The following is a 13,385-nucleotide window of genomic DNA, read 5'->3' on the forward strand; positions in this document are numbered from 1 at the left end:
CATAAATGCACATGGGTGCAATATGCCAGGGAGACCATTAATATGCTATGAGATATGTACTGACCGAGGCTATGCCAAAGAGTCTCCACCGATCATCATTCATGAGCGTAGTTTGTGAAGAGTATGGGAATTTGGGCGCTTCCATGTTTCTGCTGGTACAAGACAAAAGTCTTCCTACAGCACTGAGAGTCTTTTTCTATTCAGCATCTTATACCTCATCTAACCACCATGAAATCCAAGCACCAAAGTGTTTATCAAGTCCTTGGATATAGTGGCTGTATCTCAAAGTCATTAGTGAACCCATGTATACTCAAATCTGAAAGACTGGCTTGTTTGGGAATGGATGTGTCAGGGTTTAGAGTCTGTGGAGGGAATATGCACCCTGTTTCCGTCCCTCGATCTAAGGACAAACTGTGGAGAATCCATCCTGGCCCTCAACCAGAAGACATTGTTCATCAAGGCAATTCTGATCTCTGTACAAGCCAACACTTTCCTTCTCATGGGTTTGTGGACATTTGCTGAGCCAAACTCCTCCAGAACAGCAAGATTTTTTCCTGGCCAGATGGGTCCCATGGCCCCCTCTACTTCTGTCATACTTCACACCCCTCGATCTCCTTCGACTGTAGCTATCACAGATGTATCCAGTCTGTGCAGAGGGGGTCTCAGCTTCTGTAATCTGAGAACATCATGCTCCCTGTAAACATCCATCAGCTGAGCTCTCCTGTCTGTCTAGCCTTAATCCAGGGCCAGATGGGCAATGCATAGCTCCTCCCACTCTCTATACACGGTGGACACAGCACGGCTATCTCTCACCTTGGCTTCCAGCTCCAGTGCTTGATTTGGGAGAGCAGTTCTGCAAACTTTGTTTAATCAGAACTCACTCAGCCCATCTTCTTGCTCACCACCATAGGGAGTATATGGAGGCCACCTCAGAGGAGAAAGAAAAAGGTTACTTATCAGTACCAGAACCTGCAGCTCTCCAAGAGTGTTGCCTTGGTACATTTACAAGGCTGGTGCCCCTTTCTCCTCTTCCCTGGAATTCTACTCTCATAGGACCATGGGGTTTAGTAGAAGGAATTGGTACTGGTGGGAGCTTCAAAGCTCTTTTATCACCTCAGTTCTCAACATTGTGTGCCACAAGACACCGTTCATGCTGCCCCACTGGGCCTCACTGTCCCCAGAGCTCAGCAGCACCAGAGTGCTCACCGGAGAGGTGTAAATAACAGAGAGACAGTCCTTTCCAGAAACCACTGTCACTGACTTACACCGTTTCTTTCTTCTACTGTTGGGCACTATTATCAGAACATGCTTGTTTGACTAGAGGAACGCCCTAATGTAATAGACAAAGCCCGTGTACAAATCCAACACTGGCAGCTGAACATCATCATAATAATGAAAAATATAATAATCAAACATCAAATAATGGGAAAAATGTGTTTTGTTTGAACTGTTCAACCTCATAAAAAAGATGCACACTTGGGATATTTATGCCCCAGATTGTTATTTTCTGATAATGTACCTGGTTAAAGTAAAGTTTTCCCACTGGATGCATATATAATGCCTAGACAAGAACAATTCACAAAATCCTATTATGGCGGCTTCATACACAAACACGTTTCTGGGTGCTCCAGATAACATCAGATACACATATACAAGGGGGAAAATGGTATTTCCAGGAATATCTTTACTGGTGCCATAGCTGTCTAAGTCACCACACACGTTGGGGGTTCTCTCTTGCAGCTGGACATTTAAAATATCAGAAATACATTTGATTTTGTGAACTGAAATTCTTTTTTTTTTAATTAAAATTAGTATTCCTGCCTCCCCGCCCCACCATTAATTACCTTCAGCTCTTCAAAGCAGGGTCTCTGGTAGTTCTAGGATATGTTAAACTCAGTGCAAGAGGAGTACAATCCATGATGAGAGTACTGAGCTGCCTCGTAGCTTAATAAACAAATTTGTGGTGGTTTCTTTCTCTTGCAACCTGGAAACAGTTCTTCCTTTGCTGTGGGGCCATGTTGAAGAATGCCACCAGCTTACACACACAGAAAAGGAAGCTAGATCTGGCTAGGGCTCTGACTCAGAAGACCTGAGATCATTCCCAGTTCTGCCACAGACCTCCTGTGTGACCTTGGGCAAGTCATTTAGGCCCAGATTTCCAGAAGTATTTAGATGCTGCTGTGCTCAGTGTTGCAATGTCTCATGTAAGAGCCTAAATATCATTTTCAAAAGTGATTTACTCATTTAGACTCCTAAAGCCCAGCAATACAATGCTCATGTGCACTAGGGAACTTTTAGTGCATGCCAGCAGGGTCTGCATGGGGCAGGTATGTGTAACACATTGGGATGCTTTAGAACTCACACCCCTCTTGTGCACACGGCCGCACGGTGTAGACAAACCTGGAGACTTTACTTATGATGAATAGGGAGTAGGTCAAGGGGAGACAACAAGCTCTTCTTTTGGATTCTTCCAGAGTTTTAAGTGACACCCAGCATAAGGACACAATGCACCAGATTGTAATCTCTACTCCACCAGTGCAAATCCAGACAAAATGCAGTGAATTTGATAGAGTTACTCCAGATTTACATGGGCAAACCCGAGATCAGAGCCGAAGGGCATGAGGTTTTGCTCCTCCCAGATGAGAACTTGCCAGGGCAGGCTTCTGGAAAAAGAAATTAAAGTCAGGTGACATAAACTATCTTAAATTTTCTGACATTTAAATGTCAGTAATTAAGAGTTCAGATTGGTGGGTGGATCAATAATCTCTTGCAGCTATTGATCAGCAAATGCTGCCCTGCCAATCACGGAGCACAGCTGACCTTACTAAAAGCTGAGCCCCCTGCTGTGTGTTGTACTGCAGCATCTTAAATAGCTTGCACACAGCAAAGTTGTCTAACAGGATGCATAGGGGGCAGCATTCACCACCCAGTTCTGCTATGACAGAGGGTTTACAGGGAGCCCAGGGATGTCTGGCTATCCCCACACACAGCAGAATCCTGAGAAGATCAAAGGACATTGTCACCACAGGTGTGTTCTATCTGAGATACTTACATAGCTCCCGTCCCTACAGTATCTGAAAGCCTCACAATCTTTAATGTATTTCACCTCACAGCACCTCTGTGAGGTAGGGAAGTGCTATTATTGCCTTGGTTTTACATCTCATCTGAAAGGAAGCACCTCAGTGTCTCAGGACATGATGCTGGGACACAGGGTAAGGTATTGACTAGGACTGGTCCAAAATTTTCCATTGGAAATTGGGTTTTCATCTACATGATTTTTTTCACAAAAAGTATTTGCTGTGGAAAGTTTGGGGTTTTTTTTGTGAAAAAAAATTCAAATGGCTGAAAAATAAAATATTCTCTCTGAAACTGGAAATAGTTTAATTTGGATCTGGGGCTGCAATGCGTCATGGGAGTTGTAGTCTGGTTGCCCCATTCTCTTCTATGGGCCAGGCTCCCTAATTGCAGTATGTCCCGGTTCCAGAGACAACTGACTTCTTTGCCAGCATCCCACTCAGGTCTCAAGCAGTCACCTTTCTCAGTGTGGCAACCGGAATTCCTCTCCCTTCAGACTAGAGATGTAGGCTCCAGGTGCCTCTGCAATTCACTGTGATTACCTTAGCAAGTCTGAGTCTATTTCAGCACCTGCCTTCCTGTTCTTTCAGGAAAATGACAGTGACCAGCCAGCTTCATAAAGTGCAGTATTTATTCAGAACAAAAGCATTACAGAGAATGCATAGGTTGAAACCAATAACCAGCTTGTATGCATTCCTGCCTTACCGTTTTCCACAGGGAGACCCTGGTAGGTTTCAAAGTCCTCCAACCCCTCTCTGCAGGGTCTGTCCCTCTTGGTCTCAGTCTCTTATCAGTTCTTGGATCCAGTGGCCTCTGTATCAGGCTGATCACTCCATATAGCTCTCAGTTTTTGTTTTCTGGGTCTCTGAACCCGGTCAAAACCTGTCTATGTAATTGTTGCTAGGGGGTGGTATTTTTCCAGACATATTTACCTATCTAGGGATTTGGATTCATTACCCTCAGTGACATTAGTTCCTCGTAGTTCATCCATGCTAGGTGACTCCTTCTCAGTTACCTCTTCACACCCAACAGGGGAGAGGTAAACCTGAGTCACATTTGCCATAAAACAAATCAGAAGGTTCTCATTTCTCCACAGGCTACATTTCCCTTGACAAACCATGGTCACAGATTCACATGGTGCATTGTCTCCCCTCTCCAAGAGGGGAGACTCGTGCTGCATCGTGGGAGATGTAGCCCAACCAGACAGCCCCGCCAACAGGAGAATGGGTCATGAGGCTCCTGGACAACAGCCCCTAGGAGGCACCCAGGCAGGATTTGTGAATCAATATGTTTCTGTGGGGCGATGGAATTTTCAATATTTGAATGTTCACTGAAACATCAAACCTCTCAGGAAAAAATATTAATTTCCTGACATGCTTTCGTATGGCTTAGAGGGAACGCCATCTCCACCTTTTCATTCACTAACACTGCTTCCTGAAGCACTTTGTTTTTATCTTTGGAAATCTCCCACCCAAGTCCTGAATAGGTCCAACCTGTTTACATGTGAGGTTTAATAGGATCTTGGGTTGAAATGGAAAGGCTTCACTAAAGAGTTGACATGCCTTCTCTTCTCTGACATATGGGTTTCTCCTCTGAAGTTAAGCACAAGTGGCATAAAATGGGGCTTCCAACGTTACTTTACCTGCTTGCGGGGTGGCTCTCTCCCCCACTGGAGGATAGACCTTGTGGCAGTTTGATAAGTCAGTTGTAGCCTTTGTTCTAACAGCAGTGACATATTTCAACTCAGGCATTAAAGTGTTGTATTTTTTTCTAGCTAGAGGTCCAAGGTTCAATCCCCACTGCCAGCCAGTCCATCCAGAGGCATTCACATCACATATGGCTTTGGAGATGAAAGGAATGTCTGATCACCCCCTATCAAGACTAATACATCCCTAAAGGAGTGGGGGACCGAGGGTAGGGGAAAAGAGAGGATAGGTGCACGCGACAGTTATTGGGCCAGATCCAGAAAGTATTTAGCTGTCCCCGAGTCTAGGGGCTCCCATCAGCTCAGCACCTTGTAGGATTATAGGAACCGTATACAGCCAACAGATCTCACAAAAGGGCCGGTTTGAAAACAGTGGAAGCTGCTAGATATAGTGCCAGGCACTCACAATACAATCAGCCAATGAAAATGCGTTCTGATGATGCAATGCTTCAAGCCGGGCATGCTATTGATTGAGCCTAGGACAAGCATCTAGGAGAAGGGATTGGCTGATTCTGTCTTTGGCATCTCATCAATCTAAACTAGAGCCCTATTGCACTCTGTTATATATATATATCACACTGGTGAGGTACTAGTGAAGCGCTGTCAACGTGGGGAAAACCAGGTGCAAGCAGTAAGTCCACCTGAAGGCTGTTTCAGGGTGATGTGTTAAATGAGAGGAAGACTGGTTTTGCGGCTTAGTTCCTGGACTAAGGTATAGAAAAGGTAGCTTCAATTCCAGGCTTAGTTACAGCAGGGCTCTTACTTACATATGTAAATATTAGTGAATAGAAAAGGTACCAGTAGATGGCACTCAAGACTATGTAACATAGTTCCTGCCTTTTGTTGGACCAATCAGACTTGCTATGCTCTGCAAATGGCTTTCTCTGGCTGCTCTTTGCATTGTCTCTTAACCCCACAGATTTCCTGTGTGACTGTAGACAAGTCATTCATCTCTCTGTGCCTCACTTTTCCTTTCTTCCCTGAGTATCCATCTTGTTTATTTAGACTGCAAACTCTTTGGGGATGGACATATCTCTTGCCTTGTGCATGTACAGCTCCTCACACAATGGGACCCTGACTGGGACATAAGGTGTCACCATAATCTAAGGCAGAAAATTAAATATTGACAAATTTTATAAATGCTTGTATACAAATACTAGAATTCTAAATACTAAGATGATTGAATTTGAGTGCTTGCTATTAAATGAGGATATTGATATAGCAGGCACCACAGAAACTTGGTGGAATGAGGATACTCAATGGGACACGGTAATACCAGGGTACAAAATATGTAAGAATGACAGAGTAGGTTTTGCTGGTGGAGGAGTGGAACTATTATGAAAGAAAGCATAGAGTCAAATATAGTAAAACTCTTAAATGAATCAAACTGTAACATAGAATGTCTATGGATAGAAATTCCATGCTTGAATAATAACTCTGGAGAGTAGGAATATACTACTGAACATAAGAACGGCCATGCTGGGTCAGACTAGAGGTCCATCTAGCCCAGTACCCTGTCTTCCAAAAGTGGCCAATGTCAGGTGCCAGAGGGAACAAACAGAACAGGTAATCATCAAGTCATCCATCCCCTGTCACCCATTCCTAGCTTCTGACAAACAGAGGCTAGGGACAACATCACTGCCCATCCTGGATAATAGCCATTGATGGACCTATCCTCCCTGAACTTATCTAGTTCTTTTTTGAATCCTGTTATAGTTTTCTACTTCACAACATCCTCTGGGAAGGTGTTCCACAGGTTGACCATGCATTGCGTGAAAAACCTGACCAGGATGGTAACAGTGATTGTGAAATGCCTCAGGGAGATTAGAGAGGCTACAAAAATGGAAAACTCTACAATAAGGGGGGATTTCAACTATCCCCATATTGACTGTTTATGTGTCATCTCAGGATGAAGTGAAGACATAACATTTATAGGCACCAGAAGTGACTACTTCTTGGAAATCACAAGGGGAGAGGCAATTCTTGATTTAATCCTAAATGGTGCACAGCATTTCGTCCAAGAGGTTAATATAGTTAAACCACTAGTAATAGCAACCATAATGTAATTAAATTTAACATCCTTGTAGGGGGTGAAATACCAAAGAAACCTACCACAATAGTATTTTAACTTCAAAAAGGAAAACTACACAAAACCGAGGAAGCTAATTAAACAGAAATTGAAAGGAACAGTAGCAAGAGTGAAATGCCTGCAAGCTCCATGGAAACTTTTAAAAAAACTACAATAGAGGCTCAGACTAAACGTATACCCTAAATAATAAATAAATAATAAACAGTCAGATGATCAAAAATGACACCATGGATAAACAACAGAGTAAAAGAGGCAGTTAGAGGCAAAGGACATCATTTAAAAATTGGAAGTCAAAGCCTACTGAGGAAAATAGAAAGGAGCATAAACTGTGGGAAGTCAAGAGTAAAAGTATAATTAGGCAGCCCCAAAAAGAATGTGAAGAGCAACTTGCAAAAGATCAAATACTAACAGTATTTTTAAAGTACATCAGAAGCAGGAAGCCTCCCAAACTATCAGTGGGGCCACTGGATGATCAAGATGCTAAAGGAGCACTCAAGGAAGACCAGGCTGCTGTGAAGAAGCTAGATGAATTCTTTGCATTGATCTTCACGGCTGAGGATCTGAGGGAGAATCCCCCACCTGAGCCATTCTTTTTAGGTGACAAATCTGAGGAACTGTTTCAAACTGAGGTGTCAGTAGAGAAGGTTGTGGAACAAACTGATATATTTAAACAGTAATAGATCAGCAGGACCAGATGGCATTCACCCAAGAGTTCTGACGGAACTCAAATATGAAATTGCAGAACTACGAACGGTGGCATTTAACCTGTCACTTAAATCAGCCTCTGAACCAGATGTCTGGAGGATAGCGAACGTCAATTTTTTAAAAGGTTCCAGAGGTGATCCTGACAATTACAGGCTGGTAAGACCAACCTCAGTACTAGGAAAAATATTTGAAATTATAGTAAAGAACAGAATTATCAGACACATAGATGAACATGATATGTTGGGGAACAGTCAACATGGCTTTTGAAAAGGGAAACCATGCCTCACCAATCTAGTAGAATTCCTTGAGGGGGGTCAACAAACGTGTGGACAAGGGTGATCCAGTGGGTAGAGTCCACACTTAGATTTTAGAAAACCTTTGACAAGGTCCCTCACCAAAGGGTCTGAAGCAAAGTAAGCTGTCATGGGATAAGAAGGAAGGCCCTGTCATGGATCAATAAATGGTTAATATAGGAAACAAAGGGTAGAAAAAAAGGGTTAGTTTTCAAAGTGGAGAGAGGTAAATAGCAGAGTTCCCTGGGATCTGTACTGGGGCCTGTGCTGTTCAACATGTTCAGAAATGATCTGGAATAAGGGACAAAGAGTCACAACGGGCTCTCACAAAACTGGGTGATTGGGCAGCAAAATGGCAGCTGAAATTCAATGTTGATAATTCCAAAGTATTGTAGTATCTGCCCACCTGACAATCTGAAGATTGAGGATCTCCCCTCCCTGAACTTTTGAGTGCTGGTCTAAACCAAACCTATGAACCTGTTGCAGTTGCCCCGTCATTAGTTGTCACATTTTTCTTCTCTATTATCCTTCCCTTCACATTTTCTCTGTACCTCTCCCATCACATATTTTGATAACTTCCTAATGCTGAATCAAATACAAGGGTAGGCAGCCACTACAGTCAGCCCCTCATGACTTCATCAGGAATGCCACTTTTGGCTATTTGTAGATGTCAATCATAAAACAAACATGACTTCGACAGGAGCAGAAATCTAGCTGCCCTATGCTGGGGGCTCAGTCTGGACAACACTTAATCACTGACCATGCATAGGACATACAAATGGTACTTGACTTGCCCCAAGATGGATTATTCAAATGAGTGAAGATTGGCAAGATAAGACTAAATGTGCCTAGTGAATGGTATCTAGCAGCCCGATCCAACTCCCCTGAAATGAGCAGCTAGATTGTCAGGAAGGATGGCCCCCTGGATAGGGCACTTAGAAGACTTGCGTTCAAATCCCTGCTTCCTGAGTGGCCTTGGGAAAATCACTTATTTGCTCTACGTGTTGGTTCCCAATCTGTAAGATAGGCATAATAGCTGGCACTGCCCTACCTGAGAAGGGTCTGGTGAGGCTAAATAGATTAAAGATTGTGGAGGTGCTGCAATACTGTGATAAGGGGGTTGGGGGACATGTAAGTACCTTTACTAGATTAATGGCACCAAGAACAGTTGCCTTTTGAGAGAGTGGCACATGATTCTGCTGATCACATTGTGCCAAATCCTGCAGTCCTTGCTCCTTTGGGCAGAAGTTTTGCCATCAGGAATCTCCTTTGAACAGTGTCTGTTTTTATTTTAGCCGCTTGCCTGCACCCAGACAAATGGCCTCATTCTTTTAACTAATGGCAAAGTACCTCCAAGGCAAGAAAATTTAGATGTATGGATTTTGGCTGTGGTTTGAAGCCTGCCATAAATATTCCCCCCTTCCATCCCCCCAAAAATCTACATACCTTTCTGCATATTTTACAACATAATCTAATAGAGAAATAATCCAACATGGCACCTGCTAAAAAATACTTAGGTTATTGAAATATGAATGTAATATAGAAGAGATAGCTGTGCTACCTAGCTCCTGGTTTGTGAAAAAAAATATTAGAAAGAATCATTACCTTTAAAAGATTTTATTGCAGAGGGTGGGGAGAGAGAGCTGATTTTTATTTTTTTTTTTTTTAGAAAACCAAATTCAACTTGACTTTCCCTTTTTCCTACAAGAAAAAAAAAAGAATTTTTCATAAACATTTTCCCCTCTGGCTGGAATATTAGGACGGTATATTAAATTACTCCCCCAAAAGGAGGACCTAGAAACATTTACATAATAATGTCCCCACTGTGCTTTTGACAGATGGGTTTCATCGACACAGACATACGGTTAGGGTCTTAGCAATAGATTAAAGAAACAACAACAATACAGTGTAACATAATAAAAGTGTATTGTAATGGACATCATAACTTGTGGCCAAGTTTAAATTTCCAGTTGGTGTATGAAAGTCGCATTCCATTAGACAAAATAAATGTCACGCTGCAAAGCATTAAAGATGAGTTGACTGAGCCATTTATTTTTACTTTATATTTTATTCTATTCTGCTAGACTCTATTTATGCAATATTTGAAAAAATAACACAATCTCACACTGTACTACAAGATTATTATTGGCACCTAGAGATGAGTGCTGCAGAAGAGCAAGATATTATTATTATCAGTGCGAGGCGCTGTACCAACACGGAGAGAGAGACAGTCCTTGCTCCATCAAGTTTACAATCCAAGTAGGCAGAAGAGATGAAGGGTGGGAGGGGAAACAAAGGGGAAGTGAGTGGGCCAAGATGAGATAGCAGGTCAGTGGCACAGGTAAGAATAGAACATAGATCCCCTGAATCCCCGTCCAGTGCCCTAACCCTCTGGAATGCAAGTCTTGGTATATAATGATAGCCTCCCACAATCACTGCAGAGTAAAGAGAGCTGAGTCTGATTGTTTTTACTTTTCTCCCTGTATTCCTAGGCTGCAGCAAATGTGCACCTCTCTCCAGTCATGACTTGGTGCAGCTCCATGATAAAAGACATCCGCAAACTATATTGACTGGTTTTCTCTGGCTGTCTCTTGGTTTTGAGAGTTTCACTGACCCAAGTGCTACTGTCCCTTTAACATCAAGTTTTGGGGGCTTCCTCATGTCTGTCAGTCCCACTGGCTGTCCAGACACTTTGAGTGGAGCAGTGAGGACTGAGCTTATCAAGTGCAGTCTCCTTGGGTGCTTGACTCTCTCTACTGGGACAATAATGGTCTCTTCAGGAGGAGATTTTAAACTCTGTATAGAAATGGCATTCTGCTAGGTTGTGTTAGGCAAGAGGTACAAAGGGCTGCGTGATACCATGATTCAGGAGATACCAACCATGTTTGTGATACTATCCTTCCCCCAGCAACAGACTCTCATGTGATGGCTGAGTTGTGTGATGATTCCAGTTGACATGGCATGTACCCAGTGGGGCTCACTCTGCCTCAGAGGTGCTTCTGTATGCCCTATTAACCTGATACATACCCTAACTGCAAAGCACTGAAGGAGGAAGTTTCTTGGAGAAGGGAGACAACCAGAAAGGCAAACATATCAAGCAGCTTACTGAGCACATCAGACAGATAGTCCAACACCTCCCATATCCCTGGTCAGGCATTACTCAAGGTTCACTTGGCATGTGCTCCTGGTACTAGATGCTCACATGGTGCTAGATGCTGTGCAAACACATGGTCCCCAGCCCAAAGAACTTACAATCTAAATTGGAGGACAGCCAAAGTGTGAGAGAAAGGAAGTATTGTTATCCCCATTTTACAGACAGGGAACTGATGTACAGATTAAGCAACTTTCCCAAGCTTGCACATGGTGTTTGAATCTACATCCACATGGGTGACTGGACATGGGTCCATGCATGTGGTTGTGCCAAAACCTCCTCACTGTCCACACTAAATCCCAGAAGCACAGGTTTCAAGGTGTGTATGGGGGAAGAATGCTAACATGCCTGAGGGTTGTGTGTATCAACATGTCTTGGGCAAAGGCATGGCCCCGTACCATGACAGTTTCTCCAGTGGATGGGGCTAAATGGCATGTACCAGGTCCTGAGTTCAATAGTCCTCCAGCCCTGTCCCCCCAAAGCACTGATCCTTTCCTGCCTGACCGTTACTCAAATCTCTAAAAGGTCCCAGTCTTCACTGGTAGTAGTGAGCTGCGCTGACCACTTTAGAACAGTTTTGCACTGCACTCCTTTCACCGGCACACATGAATATGGAACAAGGTCTGAGGGCTGCCATGGGTGCTTATCAATGTGTGGTTGGAGTACACTGGCCTCTACAACTTCTCCCACAGCACTAGGTGTAAGTTCCTGTACTGGGAAGTTTTGGGGAGGATGGCACAGGCAGAAATTCACTGAACTATGGCCTCAGTGGTGGGAAGTGATAAAGTACCTCAAGCTCTGGTACCAGAAAGCAAAAGACTCCAGGTGCAGGAAAAATCCTGCAATATGTGCCTTCTTCAAAGAGCTGGACCACATGAGAACATAAAAACGGCCATACTGGGGGAGACCAAAGGTCCATCTAGCCCAATATCCTGTCTTCCAACAGTGGCCAATGCCAGGTGTCCTGGAGAGAATGAACAGAACAGGTAACCATCAAGTGATCCATCCCTTGTTGCCCATTCCCAGTGATCTCCAGGGCTTCCAGTACTTAGCGGGAGGTAACTCACGACCCACTCCTCAAGACTATTGGCCTCCTTATCTGACAGGCTGGTGATGAAAGCCAGGGCAGGGAGGCAATGGGGAACATGGGTGAGGTGGCCCTAGCAGACGCAGAGAAACGCCATCCTCCCCTCACTCAAATGGTCTTTGTGACAGAATGAGGAGTTTTAGCCTGACCCATCACTCTGGGCAATTGGTCAGTGTCCCCACATGGGGCAAATGAGGAAGATAATTGGTCAAAGACTGAATAATTAATCAATTAACCAGGTGGCTCAGCTCATAAGCTGAGGAAAGCGAGAAGAGAGGCAGGCAGAGGAAGAGAAGAGAAGGGGAGGCTGGAAGGAAGGGCCAGGGATGCCCAACGTCTCAGGGATATGAGAGCTCTCACCCTGTGCCTAGGGGCAATGTCAGAACCTTGAGCTGTTGGGAACTTGTTCTGTGATAGTCACACTGTAAATAAAACTCTAGGTGTTGAACTTGCCAGGAGTGCTGTGTGCGGACTGCTTGCAGAAAGGAATCCTTGGTGAGGGAACCCCTCCCTGTGACAAATGGGGGCTTGTCCGGAGGCTTCCACTCTCTGGTGTAGAAGAAGGGCTGGAGACGAGAGCCGACAAGAAGGCGTGGTGGACTGGGCAGCATGGAGGCACTCATGTGCCGGATAGTGGAATAACAGAAGGAGTTACAGAAAACACTCCAAGAGTTTCAACAGATCCAGCGACAAGAAAGATGGTCCTTGTTATCTTGGCAAGCTGGACATCAACACAGCCACAGCGATTTATTATAAGCCAGGTACAGATGCAGCTCATGGAGAAGCTGGTGAGTCCCCTGGCAGGGGGTAATAGCTAAGCGTTGGGCTTGGGGCTGTTCAATAATTGGTCAGATGGATGACCCCAATGCATTTTTAATAACATTTAAGAGGGTGGCATCAGAAGCAGACTGGGAGAAGAGAATATGGACCCTCTGATTTGCTCCCTACCCTTAGGAGAAGCACAAGTGGGTTATATGGGGATAAGTGATGCCCAGTCAGCTGACTACAGTAGAGTAAAAGCAGCCATTCTAGATCAAATGGGGCTATCTGCTGAATGGTACAGGCAGAAGTTTCACTCAGCAAGATGGTCAGAGGCGATATGTCCTAGGGCCTTTGCCCAAAAATTGATTGATTGGGCCGCCAGGTGGCTAAGTTCTGATGACCATGGAATTGGGGAGGTCATGACTTCCATTATTTTGGAGCAACTGTTACAGTGTCCTCCTGAGGTCACTGGGGTTTGGGTTTGGTGACACCAACCCACTACATTAGAAGCTGCTGTA

The sequence above is a fragment of the Chelonia mydas genome, chromosome 5 (assembly GCF_015237465.2).
Source record: "Chelonia mydas isolate rCheMyd1 chromosome 5, rCheMyd1.pri.v2, whole genome shotgun sequence".
Lineage (NCBI taxonomy): Eukaryota > Metazoa > Chordata > Testudines > Cheloniidae > Chelonia > Chelonia mydas.